General features: G+C 40.1%; 1 non-coding gene across 1 annotated transcript; it reads right to left on the bottom strand.

Annotated features, from left to right (window-relative positions):
• Positions 1–920: 920 nt before the first annotated feature.
• On the bottom strand, positions 921–1,027 carry LOC142180416 (small nucleolar RNA R71). The gene has a single exon (XR_012709041.1). It is a non-coding gene; the product is annotated as a small nucleolar RNA R71 (small nucleolar RNA).
• Between the last annotated feature and the right edge of the window lie 15,778 nt (positions 1,028–16,805).

A 16,805-nucleotide genomic window follows, 5' to 3' on the forward strand; every position in this document is an offset into this window, starting at 1 on the left:
ATGAAAAAAGAGTTAGCTAGAACATAATAGGATTGGTGAATCGATCACAACCCTGGAGTGTTTATCTTTTACTGAATTCTCAACAACCATCTTCTTCTTGCTAAATTAGTTAATTGTTACATTTATTGATCAGTTAGAAATCACACAATTCAGCATTGATTAACTCTACTGAATAACAATTTTAGTGAAATTAGTAAGTAGTTAAACATAAGTCTCTATGGGTTCAACACTCTACTCAACATTATATTACTTTTTGACCACGTATAATTGCGTTTGCGTTTTGGGGGCAACAAGTTTTTGGCGTCGTTGCCGGGGACTTGAATATTGACTATTTACTAGCTTTAACTTTTGTTGTTTATTTCGACAAGTCTAATATTTCTTATTGGTTGCTCTGCTCTCAGGAACTTTGTTTGAATGCGAAGGGTCAAGAGCCAAGATAAACTTCAAGGCTTTGACCCCAAACCTGAGAGAACATTTCACAGAAGGTTGAGAGAAGCAAGGGACACAGATAACCAGGCACTTGTTCAACTACCCGTGGAGATGGCATACGGGCAACCTTCGGCGGTACAGGAGGTGGCGAAACCTAGCATTGCTAATGTGACCTCTAGAATTGTGAAGCCAAGAATCACTAGGCACTTTGAGCTTAAATAGAGCATGATCCAGCTATTACATGCAAACGGGCAATTCATGGGCCTACCACATGAGGACCCACAAAAGCACATTCTGAACTTCTTGGAGATTAGTGATGCTTATATCACGAATGGAGTCACACCGGACTATGTGAGGCTCACACTATTCCCTTTCTCTCTGTTGGGCGAAGCGAGAATATAGTATAAGGTGGAACTGGCTAACTCTATTACATCATGGAATGATCTGGCTCGAAAATTTTTGGCACGTTTTTCCCTTCAGGCACAACTGCAAATATCAGAAGTGAGATAGTCACCTTTAAACAGAAGGAGGGTGAGTCCTTATTTTCTGCTTGGGAGAGGTTCAATGGGCTGCTTCGGGATTGTCCTCATCATAACCAAACTAATGAAGTGTTGGCTCATACCTTCATAGAAGGGTTACACGCAGAGACTAAGATTGTGGTAGATGATGTATCCGATGGTCAAGTGTTGGAGAAAAGCTTTGATGAGATTTATGCATTGTTGAACAATTCTCCAAAAGTAATCCTGATTTGCAAGGAGAGACAGCAGACATACTGTCCACAAAACTACAGGGGTCCTTGAACTAGTTGTTGTTTTCGCATTATCGGTGCAGGTTTCTACATTAGCTAACTAGTTTAATAATATGGCCATGGTTCTCAATCAGTAGCAAGTTCAGCCGGTGCAACATGTTCAAGCATTTTGTGAAGTTTTTGGAGAGGGTCACACGACTGATCGATGCCCAACAAATTGAGAGTCTGTATGTTTTATGGGTAATGCGAATTGAGGCTAGGCAAATTAGTATGGGAACACCTACAATCCAAACTGGCGGAACTACCTAAACTTTTCACGGGGTGCGAATCAAGGTACTCAGAATCAATACAAGCCACAAGCTCCTCAATAGAAATATAGATCACCATAGTCTGAACAACCAACAAACCAAATAATCCATATCGAGGAGATGCTAAAGAAGATGATGGTTATCCATCAGGACCAAGCGGTAGCCCATTAACAACCATTCGGAATCTAGAGCGACAATGGGGCAACTTGCTAGTGCCCAAAATACTCGGCCAGTTGGGGCACTTCCAAGTGACACTGAGGAAAATACTAAGGCTAATGTTAATGTTGTGACATTGCGAAACGGAAGAGTGTTGGAGGAAGTGCCGTCCAAAGAGAGAAAATAAGTCACTTTTGCTGAAAACCGGTCAATGTGGAAGATGAGGTAGCATAAGAGACTGTAGTAGAAAGGCTAGCTAAATAGGGGTTGGCAAAGCCACCATCACCCATAGTGGCTAAGCCACCACCCCTTTCCCAAAAAGATTACAGAAAGTGAAGGACAATGATGCCTACAAGAAATTCCTGGACATTTTGAAGCAAGTGTAAATCAATATCCCGTTGGTAGACATCTTGCAGGAAGTGCCCAAACATGCAAAATATATCAAAGACATAGTGGAAAATAAGAGAAGTTTAGCCGAGTACGAAACAGTGGCACTCATAGAAGAATGTAGTTCAAGAATTCAAAGCAAACTACCTCAGAAATTGAAGGATCCAGGGAGCTTCACTATCCAGATCTCGATTGGTAAACACACTATCAAGCAAGCCTTATGTGATTTGGAGCGAGCTTTAATTTATTGCCGCTATCTATGTTCAAGCAATTGGGATTGGGCGAGAAGCGGCCTAATGCAGTGGTATTGCAATTGGGTTCTTTCATATTCTCAGTTGATTTCATTATCTTGGACTTAAGCCTGATCAGAAAGTCCAATTTATCTTGGGGTGTCCATTCCTAGCCACGGGCTGCACGGGCCGAGCTATTACTGATGTTGGTGAAGGACAAATGACAATGAGAGTGTGCGATCGAGTAGAGGTCTTCAATATTTACAAAGCACTCAAGTTGTCAGTCTACTATGAAGAGCTATCCATGATTTCTATGGTGGAAAATGATGTGACCTTAGTGATGCCTTATATGAGCCCCACAGACCCCCTTGAACGAGCTTTATTAGGGAATTAAGAAGAAATTGAGGACCAGTTGGTGGAAGGACCGAGCAAGTGTAACGACCTGACCGGTCATTTTGAGCTTTAGCAATCCGTTCAGTGGTTTGGGGTCTTGAATGACTCCATGTTGTGTATTATGGCTTGTGTGTATAATCAGATTTGATTTTTGGATGTTTCAGGATGTATTTGGATGAGTGATTCTTACCTTAGAGGTTTAAGTTAAAAATATTGACCAAGGTTTGACTTTTGTGAAAACAACCCTATAACGGTGTTTTAATGGATCAGATTGGTTCGAATCATGATTTTGGATTTGGACATATTCTCGGAATCGAATTCGGAGGTCCGTAGGTTGATTTGTATTATTTTGTTGAAAGTTGGCAATTTAAAGGCTTAGAATTTTGATAAGTTTAACTGTAGGTTGACTTCATAGCTATCATATTTAGATTTCTATTTTGGGACTTGGAATATGTCCATTTCATCATTTGAAACTTGTCCGCAAAGTTTGACATCATTCCGAGTTGATTTGATAGGAATCAGACGTGCGGTTGTATTTTTAGAAGTTCTTGAGTTTCATGTTGATTTCATGTGTTTTGGAGGTTCGATTCGTGGTTTCAGATATTTCATGTTATATATTTAGACTTGTGTTAATATTTGGTATGGAGCCCCGAGGGCTCGGGTGAGTTTCGTAGGCATTTCAGAGTGTTTGGGAGAGCTTTAGTGCTGGTGTTGAACAGGTGCTGCAGGTCTCGCAAATGCAAGAATATGTTCGCATTTGTGGTACTCGCATATGCGAGGTGGGAGATCGAATTTGCAATAAATGGCTTAGTCTGCTAGGTTTGCATTTGCGAACCCTGTGTTTGCATTTGCGAAGGTGATCTGGGCTCAGTAGTGATCGCATTTGCGATGGTCCAAAGTTCTCATTTGCGAACATGCCGTCGCATTTGCGATGACAGCAGGGATGTGAGGTGTTTCGCTTTTGCTATAATTTTCTTGCATTTGCGAGGTTCACATTTTTGAACCCAGGTCGCATTTGCGACACCTGTGCCTGGACATAAAAGCTGAGGGACAGGATTTTTAGTCTCATTTTCATATCTTTGAATCCTAGACTCGGTAGGAGGCGATTTTGAAGAGGTATTTTCATCTATAATCATTGGGTAAGTGATTTTGATCAATTTCCAACTATATTACATGATTATATGTGAGTTTTAACATCAATAGTTATGAGAATCAAAGTGAAATTTTATGAAACTTTGTCTATATTTTGAAAAATGAGAATTTGAGTTTTGAAAGTTAATTTTGACTCGGATTTTGAAACAAAATACATGTATGGACTCGTGGGGTTATGGGTAGTCGGAATCTACCCTTGGACCTAGGTTTTGACTAGGCGTGCCCGATGTTGACTTTTGTTAACTTTTGAGGAATTGTGTAAAGACCATAGCTTTAACATATTGAAATTGATTTCTCTTGCATTATTTGATGTTATTGAGTCGATTTTGGTTAGATTTGAGTCTGGCAGAGGTGAATTGTAAAGGGAAGGCTATTTTAGAGTATTGATTATGGGCTTTTGAGGTAAGTATCTTGCCTAACATTGTGTGGGGGAACTACCTCGTAGAGATTGGTTTGTTTCCACTATTTGAACTTCGTGAAAGATGTGTACACGAGGTGACGAGTGTGTACACGGCTTATATGTGAAATATTGACCGTTTTAGACTCTTAAGTTCTTATGTACATTAGAATGAAGTTGCCTTATCATGTTATATTCTCCATTGTTAAATTTACCCTTACATGCCCTGTTTGAAGTTGATTGGTTCATGCCATCTCTTTTGTTTCCAAATATACTCTCACATGCTTTAATTGTATTGTTGCCTCTTTACTGTTACATGTTGTCTCTTCCGTGGTTGATTATCCTTAATTGAAGTTATTGTCACATGTTATCTCTTCCGTAATTGGTTATCCTTATTTGCACTCATTATTACATGTTATCTCTTCCATTGTTAACTTATCCTTGTTTGAAGTCATTGATACATCTTATCTCTTCCATTGCGATTTATCCTTACTTGAAATCATTGATATATGTTATCTCTCTTTTTGTAATTCTTATGTTGATTTACTTGTCATACTCCCAAGTTATTGTTGTTGTTGTTGTTGTTGTTGTTGTTGTTGTTGTTGTTGTTGTTGTATTCAGTATTATTGCATCGAGGGCTATGTGTGGTTGTGGTAATGGACTTGTTTGTAAGGAAATATTGTGGCATATGGGCACATGTGGTGCGAGTTATTATATTGTGCTGTTATGTTTTTGGCACACGTGATGTTGTTGAGAGGATTTGTCGGGGTGTTCGCACGTAAGTTGTCTGTACTATTGTTATTATCGATATTTGCACATGCGACGTGACAAGGCGGGCTATATATGTAGGTTTGCGCATGTGGCGAGACAAGGTGAGAATGTTATTAATTTATTATGCGTGTGTGGCGAGACAAGGCAGGAATTTACTTTATTATTGCGCACGCGATGAGACAAGGGGGGCTATGTCGGGGATGATTTGTGATGACCTGGGGGGATTGTTATTGATGATATGTGTATAGTGGTGTACCTGCTTTGTGTGAGTCATGCATATTACGATTTTGTTGTGTTATATCCTACGTGCCATTCGTTGTCTCTAATCTTACTTGATTGACTCGAGCTGTGATAGTACACTTACACAAGCATACACCATAATCTGTCACTTATGTTAGTCCAAGAATATGAACCTTGATGTTTGATGATCATTTACATGTATTCTTGTATACATGCCTTCTGTGTGAGAGTTGTACTATTGGCATGTGAGTTGTCCGTGCGGATATGAGATATTGCTACTATTGGCACGTGAGTTGTCCGTACAGTTATGAGATATTTTTATTGCTAGCACGTGAGTTGTCCGTGCAGATATGAGGTATTAATGGTAATGGCACGTGAGTTATCAGTGTAGCACGTGAGTTGTCCGTGCGGTTGTAATTTGTAATGTGGGCACAAGGTGCCAAGTGATTAGGGTTTGTGATTTAGGGTTCGTGACTTGGGACCTATGAATTGTGGTTATAAGGTATGGTACCTCGAGGAAGTTCTTTTATAAACCTTGTGTGAAAGCGGTTGTTTTATTGGGATGTTACTTGTTTTCCTTTACTTGGTTTCACCGGACTTTATCTGTATTCTGCTTATTTTACGGCGTATTTACCTGTTGGCTCCTTGTAGTTAATTGTTGTTTCTAGTTCTTAATGTAAGTATTGTAACATTATTCTTACCATGTTTAGCTTTATATTGTTCCCTATTAGTTTTACATTCATATTTGCACAGGTTATTATGTCTAGTAGGTGTCTTGACTGTTCCTCGTCACTACTCCATCGAGGTTAGTCTTGATACTTACGGGTACCCTTGTGGTGTACTCGTGCTACGCTTGCTGTATATTTTTGTGTAGATCCAGGTACCTCGGAGCGTGTTGATAATTAGATAGTTGATCGAGTATTGTTGTGGAGACTTCAAGGTATACTTGTCGTCACGTTCGCAGGCCTCAGAGTCACCTTCTGAAATTTACTTTTGTACTAATTTTTTCTATTTCGGAACAATTGTACTTAGAGATTTCTAGTAAACTCAGTGCAGGTATCATCTTCTCTATTTCTGGTAGTAATTAGGTAAGCCTAGTGCAATGTGTGCCTAAAAAGGGCTGGATGACTATTGTAGAGAATGAAAACAATGAGCTAATTCCCACTCGCACCGTGATAGGGTGGAGTGTTTGCATTGATTATAGAAGACTCAACAAAGCAACCCGCAAGGATCACTTCCCACTTCTCTTCATTGAACATATGTTGGACATGTTGGCTGGACATGAGTACTACTACTTCCTTGATGGATATTCGGGGTACAACCAGATTGTAATAGCCCCAGAGGATCAAGAGAAAACTACTTTCACATGCCCTTATGGTACTTTTGCTTTTAAGCGAATACCATTCGATATATTTAGTGCATCGCCCACTTTCCAAAGGTGCATGATAGCCATTTTCACCGATATGGTGGAAAAATATATAGAAGTCTTCATGGATGACTTTTCAATCTTTGGGTCTTCTTATGATGATTGTTTGAAAAATTTGGCCAAAGTGTTGGCACGATGTGAAAAACCAAATTTTGTGCTAAATCGGGAAAAGTGCCGCTTCACGGTGCGAGAGGGCATCGTTATGGGCCATAGAGTCTCAAGGAGCAGCATTGAAGTTGATAAGGCGAAGGTGGAGGCAGTTGCAAAATTGCCTCCACCCATCTCTGTGAAGGGTGTTCAGAATTTCTTGGGACACACAGAGATTTATAGACGCTTTATTAAAGATTTTTCTAAAATTGCTACTCTTTTGTGCAGGTTTCTCGAAAAAGATGTGACGTTCAAATTTGATGAGGCATGTCTGAAGGCGTTTGAGCAGCTTAAGGAAAGTTGCTGGCTGCACAAATTATTGTGGCACCAGATTGGTCCTTGCCGTTTGAACTTATGTGTGATGCAAGTGATCATGCTATTGGGCCAGTACTAGGTCAAAGAAAGGACAAGATGTTTTACTCCATATATTATGCGAGTAAGACTCTTGATGATGCACAGTTGAATTACATCACCACTGAGAGGAAATTGATGGTAGTTGTGTGGGCATTCGAGAAATGTTGGGCCTACTTGGTGAGAACAAATGTCATAGTCCACACCAATCATGCGACAATTAGGTATCTTTTTTTGAAAAAAGAATCCAAAGCTAGATTGATTCGATGGATTTTATTATTGAAAGAATTTGACAAAGAAATATGAGATCGGAAGGGCACAAAAAACTAAGTGACCGACCACCTGTCGTGACTGGAAAATCATGAGCACGTGGAGGAAGGTGGACAAATTAAGGAGACATTCCCTGATGAGCAACTTTTTTCCATCACACATGACCCTACTTCGTGGTACGCGGATTATGTGAACTACCTTGTAAGTGGAGTTCTCCCTCCTGAAATCCAATCTGATGCCAGGAAGAGGTTCTTGTATGATATGAACTTTTACTACTGGGATGAGCCATTCTTGTATAGACAGTGCGGTGATCAGTTGATGAGGAGATGCATTCCTAAAAAGGAGGTGGAACAAGTGTTGTATGATTTCCATGACTCGCCTTATGAGGGTCATCATGGAGGTGATAGAACAACTACAAAGGTGTTGCAATGGGGGTTCTATTGGCCAAGATTATTCAAGGATGCCCATGCATTTGTTAAGAAGTATGACCAGTGCCAGAGAACAGGAACAATCATGAGAAGGCATGAGATGCCTTTAAATTATATCCTGGAGGTGGAGATTTTTGATATGTGGGGCATAGATTTCATTGGACCATTCCCACTATCAAGAGGAAACAAGTACATCTTGCTAGTAGTGGACTACATGCATTGCCGACCAATGATTCCAAGGTGGTGCCTACTTTTGTGAATAGTAACATATTCTCGTGGTTTGTGACTTCACTTTCCTTGATTAGTTATTAAGGAATATATTTCTGCAATCGGTTTCTAAATAACCTTCTAGCCAAATATGGGGTCCGTCATAGAGTCGCCACTGCGTATAATCCGCAAATAAGTGGACAAGCTGAAGTGTCAAATAGAGAAATAACAAATACTAGAGAAAACAATTTGTGTGAAGAAAAAGGATTGGGCAGCAAAGTTAGATGATGCCTTATGGGCATATAGAACTGCATATAAAACCCCAATTGGAGCATCTCCGTACAAGCTGGTGTATGGGAAGGCATGTCATTTGCCAGTTGAACTTGAACATAAGGCATACTAGGCAGTCAAGAAGTTGAATATGGACTTGGAAGCTGCGGGCGAGAAGAGGCTCTTATAGTTGGATGAGTTAGATGAGTTCATGGTACGCGCCTATGAAAATTCTAAGCTTTACAAGGAGAAAACCAAGATATGGAATGACAGGCGTATAAAACCCCATCACTTTGAACCAGGACAAAAGGTTCTATTGTTCAACTCCAGGCTCAAGTTATTTCCTGGAAAGTTAAAATCAAGGTGGTCAAGTCCGTTTGAGGTGGTGTAAGTCACCCCAGATGGTGCAATCGAGTTGTGCGCTTTAAATAGAGAAAAGCATTTTTTGGTGAATGGGAGAAGGGTCAAGCACTATTGGGGAGGTGTGATTGATCGTCATAAGACAAAAGTGCTACTAGCCAATGAGTAAACGAGGCCATACGTCGTGCCCCGATGTTAAATCAGGCGCTTGTTGTGAGGCAACCCGATTTTTATCGCCTTCGTAGATTAGTTTTTCTTTTTTTTAGTTAGAGTAGAGTAGTGTTTTTGTTTTTCTATGTAGTTGTAGAAATCGTAGGTAGGAGTGGTGTTGATACGTGCAAGTGATATATGAATTGTTCGGGCGGAACGTGGAGTTAATAAAAGAAAAGACACACAATCCAGCGTCCAGGAAAGTTCCCTGCGCCACACTGGCGCTGGATCAAGAAGGAATTTACCCAGCCAACACTCAGCTAGCGCGACGCACTGGTTTGGGTACCAGGTAAGTAAATTTTTTTTCGTTTTCGTTTTGTTTGTTAATTTTACCCACTGATCCCGACCCAAATAACCATTTTAACTCACATAATAACCCATGCCCATTTCCCATAACCCTTTCCCAACCTAATTAAAAATAACCCTAACTTAAATTTTCTTTTCTTAACCCCTCTTACCCGTCTTCTCTCTCCCCGCTCCCTTCTTCAAAAATCTCTCCTCCCCGCTGCTCTCTCTCTCTCTCTCTCTCTCTCTCTTTTTTGTTCTCATCTCCAAACTCCAAGGTATGGTTCTTCTCCTCTATTTATTTTATTTTATTTTTTTAAATTTTGTTTGCCCAATCCTCTCTCTTTGATCCCAACCCCTAATTCTCCCATAGTTGTGAGAACTTGAGTTATATGGTGGATAGCATGAATGTGTAAAGAAACAAAAGTTAGTTTGTGATTGTGTAACGCAAAGTAGTAAACTATAATTCCCTCTACTTCGTTCAAATTTAGGAGAGTAAACTTGATCCCCAATTATTGAATAAACATGAACACACTAGATACCCACCACATGTTCGATGAATTGTTTGAATGACTAAATTGCGCACCATTGAAGTCTGAGTAGCCGAGTGTTTTTATATGATGCTTTGAGCTAAGTGTGGGGTGTTTTGGGGTGAGTTGACATCACCGCTTCGTAGAGGATTTCTCATCCATTGCTGCACCTATGACCAGATTGACCCAGAAGGGTGCTCCTTTCAGATGGTCCTAGGAGTGTGAGGCGAGCTTTCAAAAGCTCAAGACTGCTTTGACTACAGCCCTAGTGTTGGTGTGGCCTACGGATTCAGGATCTTACACTGTGTATTGTGATGCGACATATGTTGGCCTTGACATGGTGTTGATGCAAGATGGTAGGGTGATTGCCTACGCGTCTCGGCAGCTGAAGACACATGAGAAGAATTATCCGATCCACGACTTGGAATTAGCAGTTATTGTTCATGCATTGAATATTTGGCGGCACTATTTGTACGATGTCCCTTGTGAGGTCTGTACCGACCACCGGTGTCTCCAGCATCTGTTCAAATAGAAAGATCTTAACTTGTGGCAGTGAAGATGGTTAGAGTTTCTTAAAGAATATGATATCACTATTCTATATCATCCTGGAATGGCCAATGTGGTGGCCGATGCCTTGAGTCGAAAGGCGGAGAGCATGTGTAGTTTGGCATATCTACTGGCAGCAGAGAGGCCACTAACCCTAGATGTTTAGGCCTTGGCCAACCAGTTTGTTAGATTGGATGTTTCGGAGCCCAGTCGAGTTCTTGATTGCATGGTTTCTCGGTCTTCTCTATATGATCGCATCAGAGAGCGTTAGTATGATGACTAGTATGATGACCCTCATTTGATTTTCCTTAAGGATATGGTGCAGCATGGGGATGCCAAGAAGGTTTCTATCGGAGATGATAGTATGTTATGGATGTAGGGCCAATTATGTATGCCCAATATGGATGGGTTGTGTGAGTTGATTCTTCAGGAGGCCCACAGTTTGTGGTACTCCATTTATCCAGGTGCAGCTAAGATGTGTTAGGATTTGAGGAAGCATTATTGGTGGATGAGGATGAAGAAATACATAGTGGTGTATGTAGCTCGGTGCCTAAATTGTCAGCAAGTGAAGTATGAGCATCAGAGGCCAGGAGGCTTGCTCCAGAGACTTGAGATTCCCAAGTGGAAATGAGAGCGTGTTTCCATGGACTTTGTTATTGGGCTCCCGCGGACTGAGAAGAAATTTGACGTTGTATGGGTGATCGTGGATAGGTTGACCAAGTTGGCTCATTTCATTTCTGTGGTGACCACTTATTCTTTAGAGCAGCTGGCTCGGATCTATATCCGGGAGATTGTCCGACTTCATGGCGTGTCGGTATCCATCATCTCTGATGGGGAACATAGTTTACATCGCACTTCTGGAGAGCTGTGCAGCATGACTTAGGCACACAAGTTGAGTTGAGTACAACATTCCACCCCCAGACGGACGGACAGTTTGAGCGCACCATTCAGATATTAGAGGACATGCTTCGTGCTTGTGTTATGGATTTCGGGGGTTCTTGGGATCAGTTCTTGCCGCTTCTGGAGTTTGCCTACAAAAACAACAACTACCAATCAGGTATTCAGATGGCTCCTTATGAGGCCCTATATGGAAGACGGCGTCGTTCTCTAGTTGGTTGGTTTGAGCCAGGAGAGGCTAAGTTATTAGGCAGGGATTTGTTTTGGGATGCCTTGGAGAAAGTCAAGTTGATTCAGGATCGGCTTCGAACAACCCAATCGAGAAAAAAAAGTTATACTGATCGAAAGGTTTGTGATGTAGCATTTATTGTTAGAGAGCGGATTTTGCTCCGGGTTTCACCCATGAAGGGTGTGAGGAGGTTCGGGAAGAAGGGCAAGTTGAGCCCTAGATATATTGGACCTTTTGAGATCCTTGAGAGGATTGGTGAGGTGGCCTACAAGCTTGCATTACCACCTAGCCTGTCTATAGTTCATTCGGTGTTCCATATTTCTATGCTCAGGAAGTATTACGATGACCCGTCTCATGTTTTAGACTTCAGCTCAGTCCAATTGGGCAATGGTTTGACGTATATTGAGGAGCTGATGGCTATTTTGGACAGACAGGTCCAGAAATTGAGATCAAAGAACATTGATTCGGTGAAGGTTCAATGGAGGGGTCATCTGGTCGAGGAGACGACCTGGGAGACCGAGCACGACATGTAGAGTCATTATCCTCATCTATATATCACTTTAGGTATGTCCTTATGTATGTTTGAGGACGAATGTTTGTTTTAAGAGGGGAAGAATGTACCCGGCCATTCATTTTGTGTAATTGTGCCCCGTTTCCCCTTTTGATGATTCGCATATGTGTGTTTATGGTTTTATGACTTACGGGGTTGATTAGTTTTGTTTCAGGAAGATTTTGGGTTGATTTGGACCCTTGGATTCTTGACCTAGAAGCTTAAGTTAGAAATGTTGACCAAACATTGACTTTTATGAAAAGGACCCGTGAATGGTGTTTTAATAGCTCCGATAGCGTCGTACAATGATTTTGAACTTGGGCATATGCCCAGAATTGAATTCAGAAGTCTGTCGGTTGATTTGTGTTGTTTTGCCGAAATTTAGCAATTTGAAGTTGAAAAGTTTGACCATAGGTTGACTTTTGGCTATCAGATTCGGAATGTGATTTTGGAACTCGGAATAGGTTCGTTATGTTATTTAGAACTTGTTTGCAAAATTTTGGTATCATTTGGAGTTGATTTGATAAGATTCAAACGTTTAGTTGCATTTCTAAAGGTTGTTGAAATTTACTTTGAAATTCATGAGTTTTGGTGTCCGATTCATAGTTCTAGATGTCATTTTTGTGTTTTGATCGCGCGAGCAAGTTCGTATGATGTTTTTAGACTTGTGTAGATGTTTGGTTTGGAGCCCCGAGGGCTCAGATGAGTTTCAAACATGTTTCAGAATGTTTTGGAATGAAAATGAAATTGCTGGTGTTGCAAGTGCTCTGTTATTGCAATTGCGAGCACCAGCTTTGAAATTGCGAAGGTGACAGTGGTAGCTCTGATGTCGCAATTGCGACTGACCCCTTTGCAATTGCTAAGTCAGCAGGCATGAGGCTTGGGTCGCTTTTGCGAAGATGTCCAGCTTCACAATTGCGAAGCCTATGTCGCAATTGCGACAATAGTTGAGGTTGTCAGAGTTCACAAATGCGATCCCTAGTCTGCAATTGCGAGTGTGTGGCAAATGCGACATCTGCAGCTGGACAAAAGGGCTGGGAGACGGGATTTTTCAACATATTCTCTCATTTTTGAACCCTAGACTCGGTGGGAGGCGACTTAGAGAGGGGAATTTTTATCTACAAACATTGGGTAAGTGATTCTAATCAATTTCCAACTATATTTCATGATTATATCATAGATTTAACATCAAAATCATGTGAATCAAAGAGGAAAAATTGGGAAATTTTGTCAAGTTTTTAAAAAATAAGAATTTGAGTTTTGAGAGTCGATTTGGACTTATATTTTGAAACTAGTCATATATATGGACTCGTGGGGTTATGGGTAGTCGGAATATGCCCATGGACCCGAGTTTTTACCGGCGGGCCACGAGTTAACTTTTTGGAAAAAGTCTAAAGATCCTAGCTTTATCTATTGTAATTGTTTTCCCTTGCATTGTTTGATGATATTAAGTTAATTTTGGTTAGATTTTAGCAGTGTGGAGGTGAATTTTAGGGAAAAAGCTATTTCCGAGGGTTGAGTTGGCCTAGTTGAGGTAAATATCTTGCCTAACTTTGTGTGGGGGAACTACCCATTAGGATTTGGGATTGATTGTGTTATTTGTGCTATGTGAAAGTCGTGTACGCAAGGTGACGAATGTGTACACGGGTTATATGTGGTATTTGACCGGTTTAGGCTACTTAGACTCTTTACATGCCTCAATTGAATTGTCATATCATGTTTAAAATTCTCATAGTCAATCTACTCTTACTTGTGTTAGTGAATCCTTACATGCCTTAAATGACTTTGTTAACACTTATTCTACATCTTACTTGATACTTTGCTCTTATGCTTTAGTTGAAGTTGTTATCTCTTTTATTGTTACATGTTATCTCTTCCGTTGTTGACTATCCTTATTTGAAGTCATTGTACATGTTATCTCTTCCATTGTTGACTTATCCTTATTTGAGGTCATTGTTATATGTTGTCTCTTCCATTGTGGATTTATCCTTATTTGAAGTCATCATTACATATTATCTCTCCCATTGTGAGTTATTTTTATTTGATATTATGCTTACACATTATCTTTCTCATTGTTGAGTTATTGGTGTTGAAGTGGTGAAAGCCGTTATCACATTGAGGTGAAGTTGTTAATTGTTGAGATATCTCCCTTGTTGATATATTTACATTCATTTTTACTGTTGATATTTTTGTACACATTGTGGTTGATCCATGGACTATTATTGTGGAAACATGGATATGTTGATTATTGGCAAGTTGTGGCATATGGGCACTTGCGATGCAAGTTGTTATTGTGATGTGATATCGATGCACATGTGACAGTATAAGGATAAGGGATAATGTGCATGCAGCGGTATAAGGTGGGACTTATGTGCGTGTTTCTAGTAAAGGAATTACTTGAAGCCACGCGGCGTCATAAGGTGGGCTAAAGTGCGTATAGCCATTTCGGGAAAATATTTTCAAAAATATTTAAATTTAAGGCTCATGCGGCGGTATAAGGAAGGATTGTTATTGAAATTGAGAAATGTGAATACGAGGCGGTGCCTCGGTTGTGATTCTTGTTGTTTACAAGGCGGTACCTCGATTGTGATTCTTGTTGTATACGAGGCGGTACCTCTGTTGTGATTCTTGTTGTGCATCCCATGTTGGAAAAGAGTTATTGGTGGAATACTTCTTGTTGTTTTATTCTTCCTGTCTTATCATTTTCTGCCTGTATTTGATTATTAAGATTCTCTTCAAATTGCTTCCTTTATGTTATCTCTACGCTTACAATTCTATCATTAGTCTATGTTATTAACTTGTTTGTATCATTTATTTTTCCACCTGCCATTACATCTCGTTTTTATGTTTTTATTCTGCTATTTATATCCTAGTAGGTGTCTTGACCTAGCCTCGTCACTACTCTACCTAGGTTAGGCATGATACTTAACGGGTACGGCTGTGGTGAACTCATACTACGCTTTTGCACATCTTTTTGTGCAGATCCCGGTATGCCTGCTCGTGCTAGATGTTAGTGTTTGATTGTAGCTGTCATCCAGAGACTTCAAGGTATACCTGCTCGGTGTCTGCAGGCCTCGGAGTCACCTCCCTTTATCTTTTCATTTCTGTTGTATTTCTCATTCAGACAGTGTTTTAGTAGACATTCTAAATTACTATGTAGAGAATATGACTCAGTTCCACCAGTTTTGGAAGAGTTGTTGTTGAGATTCTATTTTGGAAGACTATATCAGTTTTATCAATTTTACTTTAGTATTCCTGTCTGATTATTCTTGTTAAGTTATTATTAAATATTAGGCTTACCTAGTCTTAGAGACTAGGTTCCATCACGACATCCTAAGGTGGAAAAATGGGATCTTGACATTAACCAAGAGACTTACCTCCATACGGTAGGGTAAAATTTGTTAAAAATGCCAAATACTCAAAAAATTTAACTCCAAACGGCTCGAATCTAGTCAAATACGACCCAATAACGTCAAATAAAGCCATAGAAATCGAACACAAACAATAAAGATTGGATGTTTAATCAAACACTCAAAGCCAACCGAAACGTCAACTCGGGCCCACCTCCCCGAACCCGATAAAACTCATAAATTTCGAACACCCATTCCTATAGAGTCCAAATATATAAATTTTATTCAAATGCGATCCCAAATCGGGGGTCAAATCTCAATGTTTCATTTTTCAAAGTTGTGTCAAAACCCCACAAATTTCTCTTTAAATTCCAAGCTTTTAGGGGTAGAAATTCATGAAACATTATGAGATAAAGTCAAATCCCAGTGTAATTTGCTTACCTCAAATGATGTAGTGAAATAGCTTTTCAAAATCTCACACTCTCGAAGTCTAGGGCTCAAAATATGATAATGTGGGTAAAATCCCAAAATTCTAACTTAAAGTGGTCTGCCCAAGCATACCCTTCACGAATGTTGCACCTGCTTCGCGTTCGCGAAGCACACACTATCCGTGACCAGAAATCCTTCTTCGCGAATGCAACAAGGGTCCCGCGAACACGAAGGTCAAAAGCCCCTCCTCTTTGTGAACACGTCCAACACCCTCACGGACATGATGTCGATTGATTTAATAACACATTGGATCAAGTAAAACACATAATCAAATAAGGCATAGAGTAAGCTAGAATCTACCCCGAGCATGAATACCCTTGGCACATATATATACACTCGTCACCTCATATATATATCACCCCCGTATGTGGAAAACAATATCGAATAGTAGGAAACATTCCCTCAACCAAAGCTAGGCAAGACACTTACCTCAAACAAGCCAAAACAATACTCAATAATAGCCTTTCCCTTAAAAATCACCTTCGTAGGGGCCAAATCTAGCCAAAAATGACTCGATAATATCAACCAATGCAAAAGGAATCAATTTCAATTGATAAAGTTGCAATCTTTACCAAATTCGCAAAAGTCAACAAACGTCAACCCTAGGCTCTCCCGGTCAAAACCCGAGTCGAGGGATAGATCTCTACTACCCATAAACTCCTGAGTCTAAATATGTGATTAGTTTCCAAATCTGAGTCAAAATCGACTCTCAAATTTTTATTTTTCAAAACATAGTCAAAATTTCAAATTTCATGATTTTGATGTTAAAATCCATAAGTAATCAAGTTATAATTTTTAAAATTGAGTCAAAATCACGTACCCAATAGTTATGTGTGAAACCCCACCCCCAAATATCACCTCCCACTGAGTCTAGGGCTCAAAATGTGATAAAATAAGACTAAGTCCTGAAATACACAACATAAAACTACCTGTAGATGCCACATTTGTGACCAGGGGTTCGCAAATGCGACCTCTGCAAAAGCGAACAAAATCTCGCAAAAGAAACTTCTGACAGACCCAGCAGATATCATTTCGCAAATTTGACGCCC

This window comes from Nicotiana tabacum, chromosome 4 (assembly GCF_000715075.1).
Source record: "Nicotiana tabacum cultivar K326 chromosome 4, ASM71507v2, whole genome shotgun sequence".
NCBI lineage: Eukaryota > Viridiplantae > Streptophyta > Magnoliopsida > Solanales > Solanaceae > Nicotiana > Nicotiana tabacum.